Here is an 11,758-nt window from a genome sequence, read left to right as displayed (position 1 = left end):
TTATATACTTACTTAAAATATTTTAATAGAGAAATCATCATTGTGTGGGAGTTATAAATGAATCGATATACTATAAAAGATGTTCACTAGGAAGATAAGACCCCCCTAGTTTTTTGGCAATTATTTTATGGTCTTTCTGATTAATGATTGCATTTGGGCCATTTCAGTGTTCAGTGGTCTTCATTTGTTAGTGTTGATTATAGGATGCCATGCCTCATTGGAATCTGACTCTTTTTGGCCAACAAATGTGTATTAAAATCAATAGAAAGGTCATTAGCATCCCCATATCATGAAAGATAATATAACCATTTCTCATGCATTCAGTTTATTAAAATTTGCTAAAGTGTGAAATATGTAGGACAAGTAATGATGTTTTAATCTTTCACCAAGGTAACAATTGAAAGCTGATTGATTCCATTCAGTAATTATAAAATCAGAATGATGGAAGATTGTAATCAAGGAGGATTCATTCTCCTACTTTGTCACTCCTCCATGCAAGATAAAATTCTCATTTGCATCATCTCTTTTATCTGAAAAGAAATCAAACTTCTATTTGCTTCACTAAATCCAGGAGATAGATAATAGCCTTTCCTGCCTCTGGAGGGGATGATGAGGCGGCCGCTGCCTACTAATAGCAGAGAAAAAAGGGCAGTCCTTCCTTCAGACGAGATTGTCACAGTGAGAAAGGCCAACTCTATGGGATCTAAATGATAAAACTATTATGTTCCTCTAGCTTTTGCATGACCTACCAAGTGAGGTAGGAGCCTTTCTAGTACAGTCCTGCTCTTCCTAGCTTCCTCAGGACAACCCTGAGTGCATGAAGCTGGCCCAACATTATAGGACCACAGTCAATTCACTTGGCTTATAGAGCACTAGGAGTTGGCGGGTGGGGCCTTTCTTTGAGTTCCCAGGCCAGGGATTGAGTCTGAGCTGCAGCTGTGGCAATGCCTGATCCTTTGACCCACTGCATGAGGCCAGTGATTGAACCTGCGCCTCTACAGCAACCTGAGGCCCTGCAGTCAGATTCTTGACCACTGCACCATAGCAGGAACTCCCCAGGATGTGGTTTTTGTGATGTCTCAGTTTACTGTGCCACAAGGGAACTCCTGATGAGGAATATATTATAGAACCAGAGTTTCTTGGCATTGGAATGTATTCCTGTGATGAAGGCCTATTGATAGTTAGTGCAAGTTCTGAAATGTCAATGTCATCCTCAAGTTTAAAAGGGCACTAGTTTGGCAAAAATTCAGTGGTTTTCTTACTCTAGGTAAGACCCTGCCTTGCTTGGGGAGTTTCTGTACTGGTTGCAGGCTTTTTGAGGGAAAGAGAAAAGCCGGATCAAAATACACAGCATCCGTAGCTCTTGTGGGTGAAACTTCCCTCCTTTTAAGAGCTCTTGGCTAAAAAAATTGGAAATGTGTGTCTGAGGTGCTCCCTGCTATTCTGAACCCTCTGGAAACACTGAAGACCCTCAGCCCAGTGGTTTGCATCCTGGCCTCATATTAGAATCACCTGGGGAGTGTTTAAAAAAAGACTGGTGCCTGGATTCCCCCATAAGGCCAACTAAATGAAAATTTTTAGGAAAGGGGCTCAAATATCCATATTTAAAAACTACCTTTTTAGGAGTTCCCATTGTGGCTTAGCAGTAACGAACTGGTCTAGTAACCATGAGGATGCCAGTTCGATCCCTAGCCTTGCTCAGTGGGTTAAGGATCTGGCATTGCCATGAACTGTCATGTAGGTTGAAGACCTGGCTTGAATCCTGAGTTGCTGTGGCTCTGGCGTAGGCCAGCAGCTACAGCTCCGATTAGACCCCTAGCCTGGGAACCTCCATATGCTGCAGGAGCAGCCCTAAAAAGGAACAAAATAAAAAATAAAATAAAAACAACCATTCTAGGTGATTTGAATGTCCTTGGGTTGAAGGTCACTGCTGGCCCAAATCTCTCAGTACTAATCACACTATGAAATCTGATCTGCTTACATGTAGGGCAGCAGCAAAAAGAAGGGTGAATAAGACTTGAAAGAGTATGTGTCTTTGCTTTGGTGTTTGGTTGAGGGCACTGATCTGGGAAACAGGTCCCTTTGCTAATATCACCTGGAAGAGAGAGCTTATTTTTTCAACCATTAAAACCCCATAGGAGGTGAAGTGATGGGTTCTGGGAATGAGATGTCAAGATTGTCATTTTAAATATCGGGGTTTTAGAAAATGCTCTTCTGTGAGTGCCTCCCTTGGGCCTGATGGTTTGGCAGCTTTACCTCCAGCACTTAGCTGCCCATCCCCCTGGGTTCCTCCCTCTGATCTCAGAATGCGGAAAGCGGCTTTATTGGCATTGAAAACTAGCCCCTGCTGATAGGTTCCCTTCAGATTAACTGCCCTCTGTCAGGGGACTCAACCCCCTTCCCCTTCCCTGAATCATATAACCTTCTCCCTCTTTCTTTACTGTTCCTGCTGCAAGTTCCCGCCATAAACTCCCACCACAGATTCCCGCCATGGATCCTTTATAAGCCTGACATTCCCTTGAAGTCGCTGCTGGTGCCATCTTGAGCTCAGCCCATCCATATTGGATGCCTAAACAAAATTCTCTTGCTTTGCCAACTTGATCTTGTGTGTTCCTCCCTCTGCCAACCTAACACCTGCAACAAGCTGCTTGATTGTCATCACTGCCCAGGTGAGGACTCTGCCAGGTAGGCACCCATCACCTGAGTGTTCATGTAGGGGGCAGAGGAGTCACAGTCACAGAGTGCTGGGGCTGGAAGGACTCAGGAGATGTATCGGGTCACTCATCTTTGGGGGAGATTGGGGCTCAGAGAGGTGCACAGGGCTAGGCAGTGAGCTAGGAAGCACCTGATCTATAGAGCAGCTCCTTATACCCAGGTTAGGGCTTCTCCCATCTTCCCATCTTATATTAGTCTCTCCCTTTCCTTTATTCTGTGGTTTTCCTGACCTTTTCTTCCTCTTCTCGTGGGTTTCTTTTTTTCCCCTAACTCCATCTGTATTAGTCAGGGTTCTCCAGAGGAAGAATCAGGAGGACATAGGAAGATACCTAATAGATCTACCTGCTATCTTTCATGCAGCCGCATGCACAGCTTACTACCATTTTGCTATCACGTGATGGCTGCAGAAAACGTCCTTCAGCTGCAGCTCCATACATAATATTTGTACTTTCATCTGACCTACCCGAAGGTGTCCTTTTATTTTATCTTTTATTTTATTTTTTTGTATTTTTAGGGCCACACCAGAGGCATATGGAGGTTCCCAGGCTAGGGGTCTAATCAGAGGTGTAGCTGTTGGCCTACACCACAGCCTGTGGCAACTCTGGATCTGAGCTGTGTCTGCAACCTACACCACAGCTCACGGCAATGCCGGATCCTTAACCCACCGAGCAAGGCCAGGAATCAAACCCATGTCCTCATGGATACTACTTGGGTTTGTTAACTGCTGAGGCATGATGGGAACTCCTCCTTTTACTTTATTTTTGTTTTTAAATTTTAATTTTTATTTTGGTTGTGCCCACGGCATGTGGAATTTCCCAGGCCAGGGATCGAACCCGCATTACAGCAGTGACAATACCAAATCTCTTAACTGCAAAGCCACCAGGGAACCCCCCCAAGGTGTCCTTTTAAAGTCGTATTTGTTAATATTTATAGTGATGCCTAATCCAAGGTAAATGAAAATGTCATTGTGATCATTAAAAAAAAATCAATCTCCCTCTGTATACAGACGTCCTACTTCAAACATTCAGGCAGAGAGAGGATTCAAACTTCCTCTGCCTCTTTGTATCTATGCTCTCAGTGGATTGGATGGTGCCCACCCACCCTGGGGAGGGCTGTCTGCTTTACTCAGTCCAATTCAAATACTAATCTCCTCCTGAAACACCCTCACAGGCACACCCAGAAATAAAGCCTAACCAGACATCTGAGCATCCTGGGACCCAGTTGAATTGATCTGTAAAATTAACCATGACACCATCTTCTCCTGTTTCCTCTTTTTTTTGTTGCTTATGTCGTCTTTTGCCTTTAAGCCTGTGTTTTGCCTTGACTGAGGGACTCAGGCTGGAGAAGACTGTTAATTCTTAGGCTCAAACAGTCTGTTTCAGTGAATAAAGTGACAGTTAAAGTTTGTGATCTGTAGTTCCAAAGCACAAAAATATTAGGTCCGAAGTAGAAAAAAAACTAATAGTGAAACCAATAAAAGGAAAGCCAAAATTAAGCATTTCTGAGCTTCTTCCCAGAGGCAGATGCTGTAAGGTGGGGGGAATGAGGCCAGTGTCCTCTGGACTCTTCATAGACGTGAGCGGGTACTTTTGGACAACTAGAGTGTGATGTGAAAACTCATTTGAAGAAAACTTCTTGTGGCATCTCAGCAGGAGAACATTTGTATCAACAGGATGGTTATTGCCTGCCTGGTTGGAATTTTTATTTTCTGCATCATTCTATTTGAAATCATGAGGATTTGACCAGAGGATATTTCTTTCCATTTGTAGGACATTTTGTATTTCTGATAATACCTTCTCCCCAAACATTTTAGGATGTCAAAATGTATTAAAATGTCATGCATTTTCCCCTTGATATTACCAAACTAGTTCCTATAAAAGCAGAAAAAGGATACAATGTAGAGCTGAATGGGCTTTTGTTCAATTTCGTTTTCTGTTTTATGAACTCTCTTGGATTGAGTAGATTATCATAAAATTGTCTAGAGGGTCAAAGTCTGTATTCCGGCTTGGGGAAAATGACACCCCTTAACGTGCTTGTTAACAGGCTAGAGGGGATATTGGTTTATTTTTGGTGCCCAGCATCTATTCAGCCTTTGTGGAATCACCTCTTCCCCAGGCTCAGGTCATAGTAAATGAAGCTGGTCCCCATTCCCAGCTCTGGGGGTGGAACCCATGAGCCCAGGCTTAAGTCATTGTGCACATAGCATTCTCCTGCTGGTAACTGTTGGCTTGAGATTGGCATGGGACTCCATAGAACCCACTGAGAGAGGACCATGTACTGTTTTTGCACTTGAACCTGAAAGGACATGGGATGTAGCTGTAGCCCTTCATAAGCGGGAAGCCCATTTGAATGTGAACCAACACAGAAGATGGAATCTGATAGGAAACAGAAAATGTTTGCATATACTCAGTAGAGATTTAGACAATAAATCCCCAGAGGTTGGGGATAAATTCATGAAGATAACTGTGTGGGTGGAAGAGGACCCCCAAAAGATATGTTGGGATCCCAACACTTGGTACCTGAGAATGTGACCTTATTCAGAAATCAGGTCTTTGCAGATATAATAAAGATGAGATTAAGGTGAGGCAAGTTAAGGTGCCGCGGGGTCATACAGGAACCTTATGGGCCCTGAATCCATGTGACCGATGTCCTGATAACAGGAGAAGTGAGACAGAGAGGGACACACCAAACGAGGAAGATGCCATGTGAAGACACAGACGTTTATAGGAAAAAAGATCATGTGACCATTAAGGTAGAGATGTTCCTACAAGCCAAGGAATGCCAAGGTTGCTGGCAAACACTGGAAATTGAGAAGGGGCAGAGAAAGAGCTTCTCCTAGAGCCTTCAGGGAGGGCATGGCTTTGCTACTACCTTTATTTCAGACTTACAGCCTCCAGAGCTAGGAGACAGTGCATTTCTTTTGTTTAAAGTCATGGAGATTGTGGCACTTGGTTATGTGTGAAACAAATACAATAAGGGTATAGAAAACGCAGCATGTGAAAAAAAGTCTTTTTTTTTTTTTTTCTTTTTTAACTCCAGGGAACTAAAAACTTGTTCAGGAAAGGGAAGGTAAAAATGGCATACTGTATGACTTAGCTGTTAGGAATTTATAGTCACAGTACTATAAATACTGATTTTTTTTTATGGCCACACCCACGACATATGGAAGTTTTGGGGCCGGCAATTGAATCTGAGCCACAGCTGTGACCAACACCACAGCTGCACCAAGGCCAGATGCTTAACCCACTGCAACCCAAGCCAGGGATCAAACCCGCACTTACGCAGTGACCCGAGCTGCTGCAGTTGGATTCTTAACCCACCATGCCACAGTGGGAACTCCTAAATACTGATTTTTAATCTTACCCAAATTATAAAATGGTGGGAAGTATATGAGTGGTGGTGGTGGTGGTGGTGGTGTGTGTGCGCGTGTGCGTGTGTGTATGAAATCATCCTACATAGTGCAAAGTCGATAAAAAATGCCTGAAACTGAAATATCAAGAAGTAGCAACATACACATTATTTGGGAACATGGAAGGTAAAGAGTAAATGATTCAGTTCAAAGAGCTGAAAGTAGCTGCCTCTCGGGAGCAGGAAGCAGGAGCTGGACACTGCTGGGATGCTGTTTTATGAAATGGGACTTGCAGAATGCTTTGACTCTATGCTATGTACACGATACATTTCATACAAAGAAAATCTACTTAAAAAGGGAAAAGAAAATTTGAATCTCTGAAGCAAATTACTTGTACAACGTTGAAGTGGGCTGACCTTGGACAAAAGTAGAAAATGGAATGCAGTTATTTGGGGACCTAGGTATCCATAGGTCTACATCTGTTTCTTGGGCAGTGGGGGAGGAGGGCACAGGGCAGGGTCAGAGTTCTTCAGTAAAGCCTTCACTTCTCCTTTTGTCTCGTATTTAAATCTTGCTCTTATAAGGGAACAAGAACTTCTGTTACCCTGAGCTTGTAATTATAGTCTAAAATCATAAATTTCATTTTAACAGGAGTCTTTCCTTAAAATTGAAGAAGGTTCTCCAGCTGAATGGCATATGTATCTGCTTCCTTGGAGTGGGAGTTACAGGCACTTTCTTATCCCACTGGAATTCTGAGTCAGATAGGTTTATTTCCCACTGGTAGCTGAGAGCTGAGTGTACTTGGCCCCTTGCGTTGGTCATAAGGCAGATGCCCTCTCAGCCCTTCACTCCAGCCAGTCCTTAATCTTCCTGGACCGAAGCAGCGTCCAGCCTGCACTACTGCTTTTCACCATCAGAGGGCAGTGGGGCCCCGAGTGCCTGGCAGAAGAGGGAAAGATGCTCAGCACCTGGGGAGTGGGAGGAAGTGTCTCGCAGTGTTTGCACTTAAGGCATATCGGTAGCTAGATTTTGCCTTGGTACAAATGCTATGTTTTTCTTCTAAATTTTGTGCCAATCCCGAAAGGCAGGAAGTTTGATCTTATTGCATTTGCCATGGCTATCTGTTTTACTAGGAGCCAGGAATTTATTAGGAAAACGAAGAGAATGGCAAGAATACGTTTAGATTGGCATGTCCCCATTTTCCTACTTGTAGACTAGATCCCATCCCTGTTTCGAAAGAACACGGTGTCAGCTGGAACGATGCTCAGCTTTCTTCCCTATTATTCTAAAATAGATGTGCTTCTCGCACACATGAATAGACCATTTACCTCTGATTTGTATCTCAGGGACAAATCTGGCTTATTAGCGCCGTTATTTGTAAATGGCTAACCTGGTTCCCTGGGCTGTTGTAACACTATCTTGATGGGTTGCCGTGAAAACGTGAAGATGTCTGTCAGGCAGGAAAAATTATGTAAAAATGATGTAGATATAGAAAATGGGATCCACAAAATGTAATAAACTCCTCCTGGGCTGAAGAACAGAGCTGCATATGTAATGAAGCACTTCAGCATTACGTCACCTTTTATATAACATCTGGCAGTGACTTTTATTTCAGAGCTAATTTGAAGAAGCCAGGCTCTTTTCTTTTCCCCTCCCCAAGATTGCCTTTATCTGAAAGAAGAAAAGAAAGGACTGTTACATTTTGCATGCAAAGAAAGCCAAAGTGGCTAGATTACTGCCTTAGGGTGATGGAAAAAGGAAAAAGAAATTGAAAAAGGTCAGGTGAACACAGCAGAAGGAATGAAGAGGTTTGTGTGATTCTTAGTGAAATTGGACCAGTCTAAGCAACCAGACAGGTAATCTGCGTGGCTCTACCCCTCCCTCTTTTCTCCTCTGAATCTATAGACCTGACCCGAGAATGCTCTGGAAACAGTTTTTCCTTGAATATTTTGTCTGAAGTAAGAGATTGAGAAAATTCAAAATAATTTAGAAAATTCCTAAAATGTCTTCCTTTTAGATTTTATTTTTATTTATTTACTTTAGGCTGCACCCAGAGCACATGGAAGTTCCCAGTCCAGGGGTGGAACCCTTACCTCTGTACTGACCCAAGCTACCGCAGTTGGATTCTTAACCCACTGCGCCATGGCAGGAGCTCCTTCCCTTTTGACTTTTTCCCCTAAATGGACACCTTTCTCCCGAGTCACATCCAGACTTTCTGACGTATCACAATAGATTATTCAGATGGTCACCTCACCATCTAAATTTATCTATACAGACTGCGGTGAAAGGTCTTCAGGGAACTCTCTGATGGCGCAGCGAGCAGCAGCTGGGGTCGCTGTTGTGGTTCGGGTTCCATTCCTGGCCTGGGAACGTCTAAAAGCCATGGGCCTGGTCTTCAGTGACTTGAATAGGACTTCATTCCTTCGAAGCCAGGAACCAGGAGGGGGAGAAGACCTCTTTACGCCTCCCCTTCCCCCCTCTCTCGCAGCTTCTCTGCGCATGCTCCCCCACCTAGACCTCATGAAGTCGTGTGTGCCAGCCTCATTGTCTTCCTTCCTCACATTATTTTAAACTCTTTCATACTAGTTTCAACCTTAGAAATGCCCTTTTCTGCATTTCAAGATCATGTCTACAATTCAGAAGAGCGTCTTTACTTTTCTGCCTAATGGATTCCCAACAATGTGTTTGAAAGTCAGTTGGATGTTTGAAAGTTGAACAATAGGTTTGCATGTTGTGAGGAAGAATTTGTTCTCCGAGTTACAGTATATGATGAGATCCCTAATTATGGTTTCTGACAGTGCCACCTCCCTCAGGCCTTGGCAACCCTGTGGGTGGGTGAGAACAGGCACATGGGCTGGAGTGGGTGGCAACTGCCAGTCATTGTGGGCTGGGGAAGTTGATCCAGGAACCTGTCCCTCCAAGACTTAGCTTTCCATCTCCCAGCTCAGTCTGAAAGGGCAAGGGCTGAAGTAGCAAAGTCTGGTTCTCATCCCACCTCCAAGAGTAACCATGCGTGACCCCCATGAAGTAGGGGGTGTGGGTTTGGTGGAGCATTGGCAGTGGCGGTGATGGGTTGGTCAGAGGATCCCCTCAGGGATGGGGATCCTGTGTGAGCTGGAAAACTCCAAGCTCTGTGGCCTGTGATTGCTGGAGCCCTCAGTGGCAGGGGACGGCCCTTCAACTTGGCCATGTAGATTCTCATCTCTAGTGTTCTGGGGAAGAGGTGCCAGGGGAGGAGATACTTCTGTTGTCTCAACCTGGATCTGGCCTCTTCTTCCGGTAGCTGTGGCTGCCTGGCATGAGGTAGTTCCATCGTTATTCTAAGGCAATTTAGGAATAGACTGAATTTTGAGTGTGAAATGTTTGACGATATCGGTGTTTAATAGTTGAAAGTGTGGTGTCTGATTTTTGCATTGCTGCATAACATGCAACCTCAAAACTTAGCATCATAAAGCAATAACATTTCATAATATCTCATAATTTTGTGGGTCAGGAATTTGGGCAGTGCTTGGCTGGGTGGCTCTTCTGCTCCACGAGGCATGGACAGGAGTTACTTGGTGCTCTTCATTTGGTGGCTGGTATGGACTGAGGGTTCATATGATTTCACTCCCATGCTTGATGTCCTGACAGGAATGGCTTTGGGCCCCTTTCCCTCTCTATGCCGTTTTAGAGCATTTCTACCTGCTCTTCCTGGGAGAGCAGGAACTCTAAAAGAACAAGGAGAAAGGTACCAGTTCTCTTAAAGGCTGGACTTGGAAATGACATAGCACAAATTCTGCCGTACTCCATCAGTCAAAGCAGTCACAAGGGAGCCTGGGATCTAGGAGAATGGGAACAGACGCCACTTCTCAAGGAGAGGCGTGTCCAAGAATTTGTGGCCGTCTTTGATCCACTGTATGTGGGTTTCGTAAATGTAGACCAGGTAAAAGTGGAGCAACAGAGGATATTGAGGGGTGGGGAAGGGGAAAGACTCTCTCTTCCTTTGTTTTCTAATGAGCAATCATAGAATTCCCCAGAGAAATGGGAAGGGAAGGGAGGATTGGGGTCACCATTTCTGCTACCACTTGAGGAAAATGTCTTTCTGCTGAACTAAGTCAGTACTGGGATTTATGTTTCCCTTTGTGCTTTTGGTTCAAAATAAAGCTCTTATTAAAGTGCTTAGGAACACGGCTGGTAGGTGCATTGGAAAAACATAAGTGGATAATGTCTGAAGGACACGTTGGAGGTGATATTGGCAAGTTTCCAAAGGAAGAATTGGAAAACATTTCCCATTTTCTCCACTGTGTCACACAGCTGTGCCAGTGACTAAACAAGCAATGGATTAAACAAGTTTTGAAAACTTTTCAGATTTTTATTTTTAAGTAGAGCAGAGGAAGGAAAAGAGAGAGAATTGTTTTTCCAGCTTAATTTTACTACGGATAATTTCCTTTGTCTGTAAGTTCAGTAGAAGATCTCAGCAAAAGCCTTAGTAAAAATGATAGCAATAGTATGTTTTTCATTATTGTAGATATGATACTACTGGCAGTGTCATAGGGCCTTCTTTCAGATGCTCATTTATTTTAACTAATTATTTTTTTTATTGAAGTGTAGTTGATTTACAGATGTTTTGTTAGTTTCAGGTGTATATATAGCACAGTGATATATTGTTTTTCTGATTCTTCTCCCTTATAGGTTATTATAAGATTTTTTAAAAAGATTTCTATTTTTTCTCTTATAGTTGATTTACAATGTTCTGTAAATTTCTGCTGTACAGAAAAATGACCCAGTCATATATATGTATTCTTTTTCTCACATTATCCTCCATCATGTTCCATCACAAGTGACTAGATATGGTCCCCTGTTCTATACAGCAGGATCTCAATGCATATCCACTCCAAATGCAATAGTTTGCATCTACTAACCCCAAATTCCTGGTCCATCCTACTCCCCCTCTCCCCATTGGCAACCACAAGTCTGTTTTCCAAGTCCATGAGTTTGTTTCTTTTCTGTAGATGAGTTCATTTGTGCAGTATATTAGATACCAGATATAAGTGACATCATATGTCTTTGACTTTCTCGTTCTGAATTACTTCACTTAGTATGAGAGTCTCTAGTTCCATCCATGTCACTGCAAATGGCATTATTTTGTTCTTTATTATGGCTGAGTAGTATTCCATTGTGTATATTTACCACATGTTTTTAATTCATTCATCTGTCGATGGACATTTATGTTGTTTCCAGGTCTTGGGTATTGTAAATAGTGCTGCAATGAACATACTGGTGCACGTGTCCTTTTCAAGGAAAGTTTTGTATGGATATATGCTCAGGAGTGGGATTGCTGGCTCATATAGTAGTTCTATATTTAGTTTTATGAGTATTTTCCATAGTTGTTGTACCAATTTACATTCCCACCAAAGGTGAAGAAGGTACCCTTTTCCCCACAACTTCTAGAGCATTTGTTATTTGTTGACTTGTTAATAATGGCCATTCTGACTGGTGTGAGGTGGTAACTCATTATAGTTTTGATTAGAATTTTTCTAATAATTAGTGATGTTGAGCGTTTTTTCATGTGCCTGTTGGCCATCTGTATGTTTTCTTTGGAGAAATGTCTATTCAGGTCTTCTGCTCATTTTTCAATTGGGTTGTTGGTTTTTTTGCTGTTGAGTTGTATAAGTTGTTTATATATTTTAGAGATTAAGCCCTTGTCAGTTGCAT

This window comes from Sus scrofa, chromosome 16 (genome assembly GCF_000003025.6).
Source record: "Sus scrofa isolate TJ Tabasco breed Duroc chromosome 16, Sscrofa11.1, whole genome shotgun sequence".
Lineage (NCBI taxonomy): Eukaryota > Metazoa > Chordata > Mammalia > Artiodactyla > Suidae > Sus > Sus scrofa.
The sequence above is the reverse complement of the archived record's forward strand: the minus strand, read 5'-3'. Positions refer to the sequence as shown.